Source organism: Onychomys torridus, chromosome 1 (genome assembly GCF_903995425.1).
Source record: "Onychomys torridus chromosome 1, mOncTor1.1, whole genome shotgun sequence".
Lineage (NCBI taxonomy): Eukaryota > Metazoa > Chordata > Mammalia > Rodentia > Cricetidae > Onychomys > Onychomys torridus.
Window position 1 is genome coordinate 165,618,982 of NC_050443.1, and position 11,163 is coordinate 165,630,144.

The window sequence follows — 11,163 nt, forward strand, 5'->3', positions numbered from 1 at the left end:
CGGTCCAGTGCGCAGGCGCAGGCGCTCTGCAGGGGCTTCTGGGAAATGTGGTTTACCTAGAGACTGCCTAGGTGAGGGGGAGCTGCTCAGGTGGGGGCGGGGCTTGCGGGCCGCGCCTTAAAGGAAGCTCACCCAATTTTTCAGGTCTGAGGCTTGCCTTGCACTAGTCAAAAAGACTAAAATGATACAGTATTTTACTCACATCAGCTTATTCATTGAGATTTGAACTCTAGACGCCTTGTGGTGTTGAATTAGGAATGATGATTTCATTTTGAGTAGTAATTACGTGTTTCCTTCCGTGGCTAATGGCATCTATCCAAGCTAAGTTTCAAAAAACAAACAAAACAAAAGTTAAGATGGCTCAGCAGAGTAAAGGAATTTGCCGCCAAGCATAATTACCTGAGTTCAATACCCAGTATTCACGTGATAGGAGAGAACCGACTCCCAAAAGTTGTTCTGGAACTGCCGCTTGTGCTCAAGGCTCGTGTGTGCCAACACCACAAAAATAAATAATAATAGTAAAAACAAACATCCATTGTAGAAGTTTATAAGAACCATTCCAAATCCAGTTAAAGGCAGTGGATCAATATGAAAAAGAAAATGGCTGGAGCGAAGATAATAATAGCTCAAAGGTAGAGTGCTTGCCTACCCCATGTGAGGCCATGCTTCATCTCTAGCAACCCCCCCCCACAAAAAAACAAAAACCTGACCCAGATTAGTCAAAAAGATTTCTGGGAAAAAGTTGGAGGACAGCTTTGATAAGAATAGCCACATAAGCCAACTGTGAAGACACCTTTATTAATTGCAGCGCTCAGGAGGCCGGGATAGGGAATTTGAGAGCCACCTGGGCAGCATTTCAACAACCCTATCTCAAAAGCGGAGAAAAGGTGACTGTCTCAAGACCGTACCATTAAAGGCTGTGTGCCACTCTCCTTGGACTTTTGAACACTATTGGGACTATGAAGACATGGAGGCGTCTTGGGCTGGAGAGATGGCTCAGTTGTTAAGCACTTTGCTGCTCTTACAGAGGACCCTGCTTTGGTCTAGCACCCACATGGCTGCTCACAACCATCTACAACTCTAGTTCCAGAGGATCTGATGCCCTCTTCTGTCCTCCCTGGGCACCAGGCATGCACATGGTGCACATACATATATGCAGGGAAAACATGCCTAAATATAAAAAATAAAAATAAATAAAATATTTTTTAAAATATTTGGAGGCTTCCTAAAATTGGACTAAACACACTTTTCATATGAGGTAGCCCAAGAACCTAGAGGCAGAATGTTATTGTTTGAATATGTAAGGTCCCTCTGCAAGTTTGGGTTTGAATACTTGGTCCCCGATTGGTGGTCCTATTTTAGGAGTTAGGAACCTTTGGGTTGTGAGGCCTAGCTAGTGGGTTGGTTACTGGAGGCAAGTTTGAAAGATATTCACTTCTGGTTCTGGTTTGAGTTCTCTGCTTCCTGGAACATGAGGAGTTAGGTTACACACTCTTGATACCACAGAGATGCTTCACCATAAACTACAGAAATCTTGAAGCCATGAGTCAAAGTAAATCCTTTCTTCTTTAAAAAAAAAAAAAGCAAACAAAATTTTAAAAATTGCCACATAGATCAATTGGAATAAAACTGAGAAGTCTCAATTTAAGTCATGAGAATCCTTGACAAGGGTGCCAAGATAATTCAGAGGGGAAGAAGCCTTTTCTTTTTGAGACAGGGTTTCTCTGTGTAGCTTTGCACCTTTCCTGGAACTCACTTTGGAGACCAGGCTGGCCTTGAACTCACAGAGATCTGCCTGGCTCTGTCTCCCAAGTGCTGGGATTAAAGGCATGTGCCACCACTGCCCGGCTCTTTTCAGCTTTTATGACATTTATTGTGTCTATGTGTATGTGCACAGGCACACATGAACAAAGGTGGAGGAAAGCATGATGGAGCTGCTTTTCTCGTTCAAATGTGGGTCCCAGGGACAGAACTCAGGTTATCAGGCTTGGCAGCCAGCACCTTTATCTTCTGAGCTACCTCACTAGCCCTGTTGTTTGTTTGTTTGTTTCTGTTTTTTTTCGAGGCAGTGTTTCTCTGCTGGCTCTGGCTATTCTAGAACTCACTCTGTAGATCAGGCTAGCCTCAAAGTCGGAGACCTGGCTGCCTTTGAATGCTGGGGTTAAAGGTGCATGTCACCACATGCAGCCTCTGCTTTGTTTTTCTGAGGTGTGATCTTCCTCTGTAGCCCATGTCGACCTGGAACTCACTGTGTAGCACTGAACCACAGTGACGGTCTTGCCCAGCGCCTCAAGTGCTGGAATCACAGGTGTGAACTGCCTTGCTGTTCCTGTCTCTAGAATGTCAAAAAGAAGCGTGGCATCTCAAGTCGCCGAGGTAGACAGACTTTTTCACGGAAATACTGAGGAGCAATGGTTAGTCATCTAGTGAGAAAAGTTTAAAAGCAGACGAAGTTGCTTATTCTTTTCTATCTTCAAGGAAATCTAGAACTATGACTGACTCTTGGTAAAGCCCTGGAGCTGTGGTCATCTTAGTGTTTATTTTCTGTCAATGATTGATGATTTTGGTGTGTGTACCTGGGGCAATGGACCATAATGTGCCAGGTTGTCACATCGCTTTGTACAAACAACAGGATTTATGACATACCTGCATCTGGCTTCATTGTTGGAGGACTGACTTTTGAGACACAGTTGTGACTGGCTATATAGCAAGATAGCCATTGTTTTTTGTTTGTTTCTATGGGTTTTTTGTTTTGTTTTGTTTTGTTTTTTGAGACATGTACTTGCTATTCAGCCTTGGCTGGCTGGGAATTCACTATGTAGACCAGGCTGGCCTCACACTCATAGAGATTCATTTGTCTCTGCCTCCCCAGCACTGGGATTAAAGGCATGCACCACAGCTGGCCCTCACCTGCTACTGAATCTTATATGTATTTTCAGAGGATTACTAGGCTTTTAGAAGCTGTGCGACTTCTGGAATACTTTTTCCAACTTTATTATTATTAGCATTATTATTGTGTGTGTGTGCATGAGTGCATGATGTATGGGTGTGTGTGTTAGGGGGTGCATTTACCACAGAGTGTGTGAGAGGACAACTCTATAGTTAGTTCTCTCCTTCTCCACCCTCAGGAGGGTCCCGAGGGTCAGAGTCAGATCATCTTCCAATTAGCTCCATATACTACTTGTAATATGGACTGTAATTTGTTAGTGTATAAGCTAGAATGTAGGCAGTTTACTGCAGAGCAGAGCACACTCCAAAGAGTTGTCCTGGGTAGATTTTTTTTTTTTTTTTTTGTCAACGTGACACAAGGAGATGTCCAAAGAGGAAACTTTGTTAGACTGGTCCTCAGGCAAGTCTGTGGGAACTTGACTAATGACTGATGTAGGAGGGCTAATGTACTACACACAGTGCCACTCCTGGGAGACTGAGCAAGCCATGAGGAGCGAGCCAATAAGGGACACACTCACACCTCCATGGGCTCTCAGCTCCTGCTCCCAGGTTCCTGGTTTGAGTTCTCACCCTGACTCCCTCCATGATGGACTATAAACTATAAGTTGACATAAACCTTTGGTGCTGGTGTTTTATCCCAGAAATGAAGAGCAAGCTAATATAAGGAGTGAAGATGGACAGTGACCATTGTGTAGATATACATGTCAAACAGTCTTTATACTATTTCTTTTTAGACAACTTGTTTTTATTATTTTAAATTATGTATATATGTGTGTATGTATCTGCATGTGAGTATGTACATGTGACCACAGGTACTCTAGGAGGCTGGAGGTCTTGGATCTTCTGAAGCTAGTGTTACAGACAGTTGTGAGCCAACATTGGTCCTGGGAACCAAACTCAGGTCCTCTGGAAGAGCAGTAGATGTTCTCAACCAAAGAGCCATCTCTCTAGCTTCCAGCTTTATACAACTTTAAAATTTTCTTTTAAAACAAGCAGCTTTTCCTCGAGGGCTTTTTTTTTTTTTTTTTGTCCAGATGATTGACAGGCCCTTTTGGATAGACTCTTCTGAGAGGAGACAGGGGCCACTTTCTTTGTTTATAGGGTTAGAGATCAACTCAGAGCTCCACGCACATTAGACAAGCATTCTACCACTCAGCTACACTCATCACTATATCACTCAAAACTTAGTAATAAAGAGCAACATGAAAAGGGTCTCCCCAAGAGCCAGGCGGATCTCTGTGAGTTCGAGGCCAGCCTGGGCTACCAAGTGAGTTCCAGGAAAGGCGCAAATCCTGTCTTGAAAAACAAAACAAAACAAACAAACAAACAAACAAAAAAGAAAGAAAGAAAGAAAAGGGTCTCTCTAAAAATACAACGACTTTTAAATTCTCTAACTTTGCAAGGAATATAAATCAGAACGGGCATTGAGCAGCTGGTGTAATGGCTTACAGTGAAGATGCTGGCAGTCCCTTTAATCTGGGTTTGCTCCCCAGGACCCATGAGGTAGACAGAGATAACTAGTGTCCCCAGATTATCCTTTGACCTCAAGATATGTGCTGTGGCACCCATGTCCTTACACTCACAAACAAACAAATTTAAATAAAAAGACAATGAGACTGAGTTGTGGTCAAAATGGTAAAACACTTCATCCTGTTTTTACAGTGGAATTCAGATAAAAACTCTAGAATCATAATGACTTCTGAGGCCTCTAGAATATAAATATTAACAGCCAACTTGACAAAGGAAACAAGAACTCAGCTTTTTCGTTGTTTTTGTTTGGGTTTTGTTTTATTTTACTTTTGAGATAGCATCTTACCATATAGCCCTGGTTGTCCTGGAAATTGCTATATAGAGCAGGCTAGCCTCAAACTCAGAGATCTATCAGCTTCCAGAGTGCTGTTATTAAAAGTATGTATCACCACACCTGGCTAGAATTCATAGTTTTTTGTTTGTTTCTTTCTTTTTGGGTTTTTTTGTTTTGTTTATTGAGACAGGGTTTCTCTGATGTATTAGCCTTTTCTGTCCTGGAACTCACTCTATAGACCAGGCCAGCCTCAAACTCACAGAAGATCCACCTGCCTCTGCCTCCTAAGTGCTGGAATTAAAGGTGTGGGCCCTGGGATTTTGTTTGTTTCTTTTGTTGTTATTGTTTTGAGCCAGAGTCTCAAATAGCCTAGGATGGTTTCTGATTCTTTAAGTATCAGTAGCCCAGGATATCTTGAACTCCTAATTCTCCTTCCTCTACTTCCCAACTGCAGAGATTACAGAAATGTGCCACCATGCCTACCTCCAGAATTCAGTGTCTGACTCTTTTAACCATTACTGAGGCTCCCTGCTGGTGTCCCTGGGCCTGAACTCCAAACAAGCTAAGGCCTAGCCTGTATCATGGTACACAGAACTCCTTTACTAAGGTCTGAGGAAGTTGGCCCTGGTAGTGAAGACCTATAATCCTAGCCAGTCAAGAAGCTGAGGCAGGAGGGTCAAAAGCTAAGGCCCATCTGGAGTACAAGAGCCAGCTGGGAAAATCTGGCTGCACCCTGACTCAAAATAAAAATTAAATAGGAGAGCAGGGTAAAGGGAAGGCTGGTGGTACACACTTTTAATCCCATCACTGGGGTGGGGGGTGGGGGGCAGGCACATCTGAGTTCAAGGCCAGCCTGGTCTACAGAACTAGACCCAGGATGGCCAAAGCTACTCAGAGAAATGCTGTCTTGGAAAAAAAAAAACAACAAAAAACAAAAAGACAAAAAAAAAAATTAAAGAAGAGGGGCTAGCAAGATGAATCAGTGGGTAAGGACACTTGTTGTGCAAGCCTGGGTGACCTGAGTTCAATTCCTGAAACCTCTGTAAAGGCAGAAGGAAAGAATGGACTACACAAAGTGGTCTTCTGGTCTCTGCACATGTGCTGTGTACACTCTTGTCCCATTATACACACTATAATAAAAAAAATTTAATTTTTTTTTTCCTTGAGACAGATTCTCACTGTATAGCTCTGGCTATCCTGGAATTTACTATGTAGACCAGGCTGGCCTTGAACTCCCAGAAATCCACCTACATCTGACTACTTAGTGCTGGTATTAAAGGCATGTGCCACTATACCCAGCAATTATTTTAGGTTTTATGTATGTACTTTTATGTGTATGAATGTTTTGCCTGTGTATATAAGTGAACTACATCTATGCCTGATACCCATTGAGGTCAGGAGGGTGTCAGATCCCCTGGAACTAGAGTTACAGATGGTTGTGAGCCACCATGTGGGTGCTGGAAATTGAATCTGGGTCTTCTGCAAGAGCAGCAAATGCTCTTAATTGCTAGTGCATCTCTCTAGCCCTCCAAAAATTGACTTTAACAAAAATTTTAAAAAGGGGCTGGCAGAAATGATTCATTCAGTAAAATGCTTGTCATATGAGCATGGATACCTGAGTTTGGTTTTCAGTTCCCAAATGAAATGCCAGGTGTGGAAGCACACACTTGTAATCCCAGTAGGGCAAAGGGAGGGAGGAAGATCTCAGAATCTTGCTGCCAACAAGCCTAGCCAAATTGGTGAGTCCCAGGTTCCTTGAGAGACACTGTCTTGCTGGATGTGGTGAGATGCACACCTATAATTCCAACACTTGGGAGGCAGAGGCAGATGGATCTCTGTGTTTGAGGCCAGCCTGGTCTACAAGCAAGTTCCAGTGTTGTGGAATATGTGCTTAACTATGTAAAGATGTGTTGCATTTGTTTATGTTGTGCGTGGATTATTTATTTAATTATGTAAAGATGTGTTGCTGCTTTACCTTGCCTGTCTAAGGCACCTGATTGGTTTAATAAAAAGCTGACCAGCCAATAGCAAGGGAGGAGGTATAGGTGGGACTTCCAGACAAGGAGAGTAAGTAGAAGAAGGAATTTAGGCTGGGGAAGGAAAAAAGAAAAAGAGACGTGCTCGCTTCAGCAGCACATATACTAAATTTGGAACGATACAGAGAAGATGAGCATGGCCCCTGCACAAGGATGACACACAAATTTGTGAAGCGGTCCATATTTTTTATCTATGAAACTCAATAAATATAAAGTTAAAATTTCTAAAAATAAAAAAAAGAAGAAGAAGAAAAAGAAAAAGAGACACCAAGGAGATGCCAGGGTCCAGCCAGCCAGACCCAGAGGAAGCAGGAAAGTAGGACATACAGAAGGAAAGACAGGTAAAAGCCCTGAGGCAAAAATGTAGATGAATAGAAACAGGTTAAATTAAGTTAAAAGAGCTAGTGGGATAAGCCCAAGCTAAGGTTGAGCATTCATAATTAATAATAAGTCTCCGTGTCTTTATTTGGGAGCTGATTGTTGACCTACATTCGAGGACGGCCAGAGCAATGTAACAGAGAGGCCCTGTTTCCAAGAAAACAAAACAAAGAGAGACAAAGAGTCCCAGTCTCAAAAAGTAAGGTGGAGAGAAAGTGGGGACAATAGTAAACATCCACCCCTCTCTTCTGTATGCACACACATGTAGTGTCCCTGCATGCACATTTGAATATACATGTGAACATGTACACACACAGAGACCACCACCAAGAAATAAAGGCTGAGCAAGCGGCTCAGTGGTAAAGTAGTCTCCTGGCATGTGCAAGGCCTAGGTACTGAAAAGGAAAAAAAAATGTTAGAGAGGCAAGAAGAGGGCTCCCGTAAGAGAGCAGGGAGAAGATTCCAAGTTCTCATTGGGTTGTTTTTCCACTCTTACCCACACCAAGCCACAAGCAAATCCACAGTGGCAATGGAGGGCAGGGGAGCAGGAACTAGACATGCATCTCAAGCTCCTGGAGGAACATGTGCCTATCTGGCAGGAAGAACTATGGTTTTAAGAAGAAAGGGAGCCGGGCGGTGGTAGCGCACACCTTTAATCCCAGCACTCAGGAGGCCAAGGCAGGTAGATCTCTCTGAGTTCGAGGCCAGCCTGGTCTACACAAAGAGTTCCAGGCTGGGCTCCAAAGCTACACAGAGAAACCCTGTCTCGAAAAACAAAAAACAAAACAACAACAACAACAACAAAAAAAAAAAAAAAAGGAAAAGAAAAGAAAGCAAGCAAAAAAGAGTGGAGGATTTTTGTTTTCATAGAGAGCTAGGCAGGGGCTGGAGAGATGGCATTTGCCATTCTTCCTTAGAAGGGTTCCATTACCCACATAGAGGCTCATAACCATCTGTAACTCCAGGTCCAGGGGATCCAATGCTCAATTTTGGCCTCCAAGGGCATCACGGACATACATTCAGGCAAAACACTTATATACCTCAACAGTCATTAACTGTTAACTGTGTATAAGTTCTCAGGGAAGTGGGGGCAATGATCCCCCATACCTCCCATGATAAGGTGTTGAGAGGCTGTTTCCTGTCTGTCTTGTGTAGTTATTCATAGCTGTTGTGAGCTCAAGAGTGTACTATGCCATACCCAGCAGTCTGCATAGCCCCTTTTGAGCTGAGGGCTAAGGAGCAGGGGAGGAAGCCTCCAAACCAGTTGTAGCTAGATTACTCTACGTCCTGAGACTAAGGCATGTGGAGTCTTCAGCGAGAGGGTTTTACCTCTAGCTCTGGTGGGCAGCCAACTGAAGTAACAGTTGCTCAGACTGTTTTAGGACCTTCAAGAGTTTTAGTCTTCTTGGATCTTTTCTGGCTTCCCTCAGCCTTTGCACCCAGGTCCCTTGCTTTTACCAACTAGCAAGGTAAAGGTGATTTTTAAATGGAGTGTGTGGTCAGCAAAAGTTACAATGTAGCGGGAAACAGATATGATAATACACATGTGTAGGATTGGCTACCCTACACTCACACATGAAGAGGGCACAGAAATGGGCAGAACTGTAGAAACAGCAGAAATCCTGTGTGTTCCTTTGTGTGCGTGACAGCTACTCAAAGTGGCAGAGTTGTGCTTCCAAGGGGACCACGCTTGAGAAAAGCTTTTCATGCCTGACTCCCATCTTCCTCTGGGAAGACATTTAGGGACAGACTACACAAAGATTTCTGAATTATGCACATCTTCCTTCATGTACAGAATCCAGTGAATGTATGCTGGTGTGTGCATGGGGAGAATTAACCAAAGAATCTGAAAATTCACAGAGAAATATAATGAAATACAGATAGAAATTCAACTCCAACTGAAGCAAAACAAAAACAAAACTAAACTAGATGCATCAGAATAAATGTGTCAGATAGAAAAATGATCTAAATAAGATAACCTGTACCAGGGCCACAGACCTTAACACAACTGACTCCATGGTGGAAGTAACCATTCAGGCCATAACTCAGCTCATAGACAGCACCACCTGCCAAAATGAAAACAAAGACCTAACTCATCAAAGTCCACAGTTGTGGACAAGTCTCTATGTGTACTAACCTTGCTTTCTGGCTTCCATAGCTCTGCTTCTGGCCAACTGTCCTTGTTAACTGAAGTATGTCAACCCAGGACATGGTTTTTATGCTTAAAAGATCACTGTGAGAAAGGCTTAGTGCTACACTGGAATCCTGAGCACCCAGTGTAGTCAGTGGCTAGCTAATAGATTTTCTTTCTTTTTTTTTTTTTTTTTTTTTATTTTTTCTTTTTTTTTGCCAGAGCTGAGGACTGAACCCAGGGCCTTGCACTTGCTAGGCAAGCGCTCTACCACTGAGCTAAATCCCCAACCCTGCTAATAGATTTTCTATTGGCTTATATCCATGTCCTAGCAGTCTTCTCCTGGTGGGTACCCCACTAAGAAACCCATATTCTTTTTGTTGTTGTTGTTATTGCTTTTTGTTTCTTGAGACAGGGTTTCTCTGAGTAGCCCTGGTGGTCCTGGAACTACCTCTGGAGACCAGGCTGGCCTCAAACTCAGAGATCTACCTGCCTGTGCCTCCTGAGTGCTGGCATTAAAGGCGTGCGCAGCTACTACTGCCTGTTTTTTTTTAATATTAGTATTTATTTTTCATTTTTATTTTATGTGCATTGGTGTTTTGCTTGTTGAATCCCTTGGAACTGGAGTTACAGCCTGTTGTGAGTTGTCATGTGGGTGCTGGGAATTGAACCTGGGTCCTCAGGAAGAGCAGCTGAGCCATCTCTTCAGTCCCAAACTCATATTCTTAAAGAGAACAGTTCACGGGTTTGGAGATTTAGCTCAGTGATAGAGCACTTGCCTAGTAAGTGCAAAGCCCTGGGTTCGGTCCTCAGCTCTGGAAAAAAAAAAAAAGAGAGAACAGTTCACAGCTAGGCATGGCGGTATCCATCTTTAATCCCAGCACTCAGGAGGCAGAGACAGGTGGATCTCTGTGAGTCCGAGGCCAGCCTGGTCTATGTAGTGAGTTCCAGGACAGCTAGGGCTGTTATAGAGAGAAACCTTGTCTCTGAAAACAACAACAACCAAAAAGTTCATATTGGCTGAGAGTAGTGGTATATGTCTGTAATAACTCTAAGAGCTAGAGAGGCTGAGGTAGGAAGATGGTTAAGTCACAATCCCGCTTGAGCTACACAGTGAGATGTGTCTGTAATAACTCTAAGAGCTAGAGAGGCTGAGATAGGAAGATGGTTAAGTCACAAGCCAGCCTGAGCTACACAGTGAGATATGTCTGTAATAACTCTAAGAACTAGAGAGGCTGAGATAGGAAGATGGTTAAGTCACAATCCCGCTTGAGCTACACAGTGAGATGCCATCAAAAACAAAAACCCAGAACTGTTCATAATTGTTACATCAGGGTCTTGCTAACTTGGCAACACCAACATTTTTGGGTTGGATAGTTCTAGGCCATGAAAAAAGTGCTTGTGAGGAAGTGGTGTCCTGTGCATTTAGTATGTTTAACAGCACTGCTGAACTGTATGTGCTAGATGCCAAAAACTTTTTCGAAATTGTCTGTACACATTGTCAAATATCTAGAAAGAGAATAAAATCATTTAGTTGGGTTATAGGAGGCAGGATAAATAACCAAATCAAATATTATGAAAAATACAATGGCTGAAGAAAATAACTCAATAAATGTAGCAATTGCCGAGCAGTGGTGACAATTTAATCCTTAAATCCCAGCACTCTGGAGGCAGAGGCAGTAGATCTCTGAATTTAAGGTCAGCCTGGTCTACAGAGTGAGTTCCAGGACAGCCAGGCCTACACAGAGAAACCCTGTCTCACCACCCCCCCAAGACCAAAATACATAAGTAAATATATATATATATATATATATATATATATATATATATATATATATATATATATATATATATATGCCTCAAAG

General features: G+C 42.9%; 1 non-coding gene across 1 annotated transcript; it reads left to right on the forward strand.

Moving 5' to 3' along the window:
- Nucleotides 1–6,870: 6,870 nt before the first annotated feature.
- Nucleotides 6,871–6,977, forward strand: LOC118576787. The gene has a single exon (XR_004943998.1). It is a non-coding gene; the product is annotated as a U6 spliceosomal RNA (small nuclear RNA).
- The last annotated feature ends 4,186 nt before the right edge of the window (nt 6,978–11,163 follow it).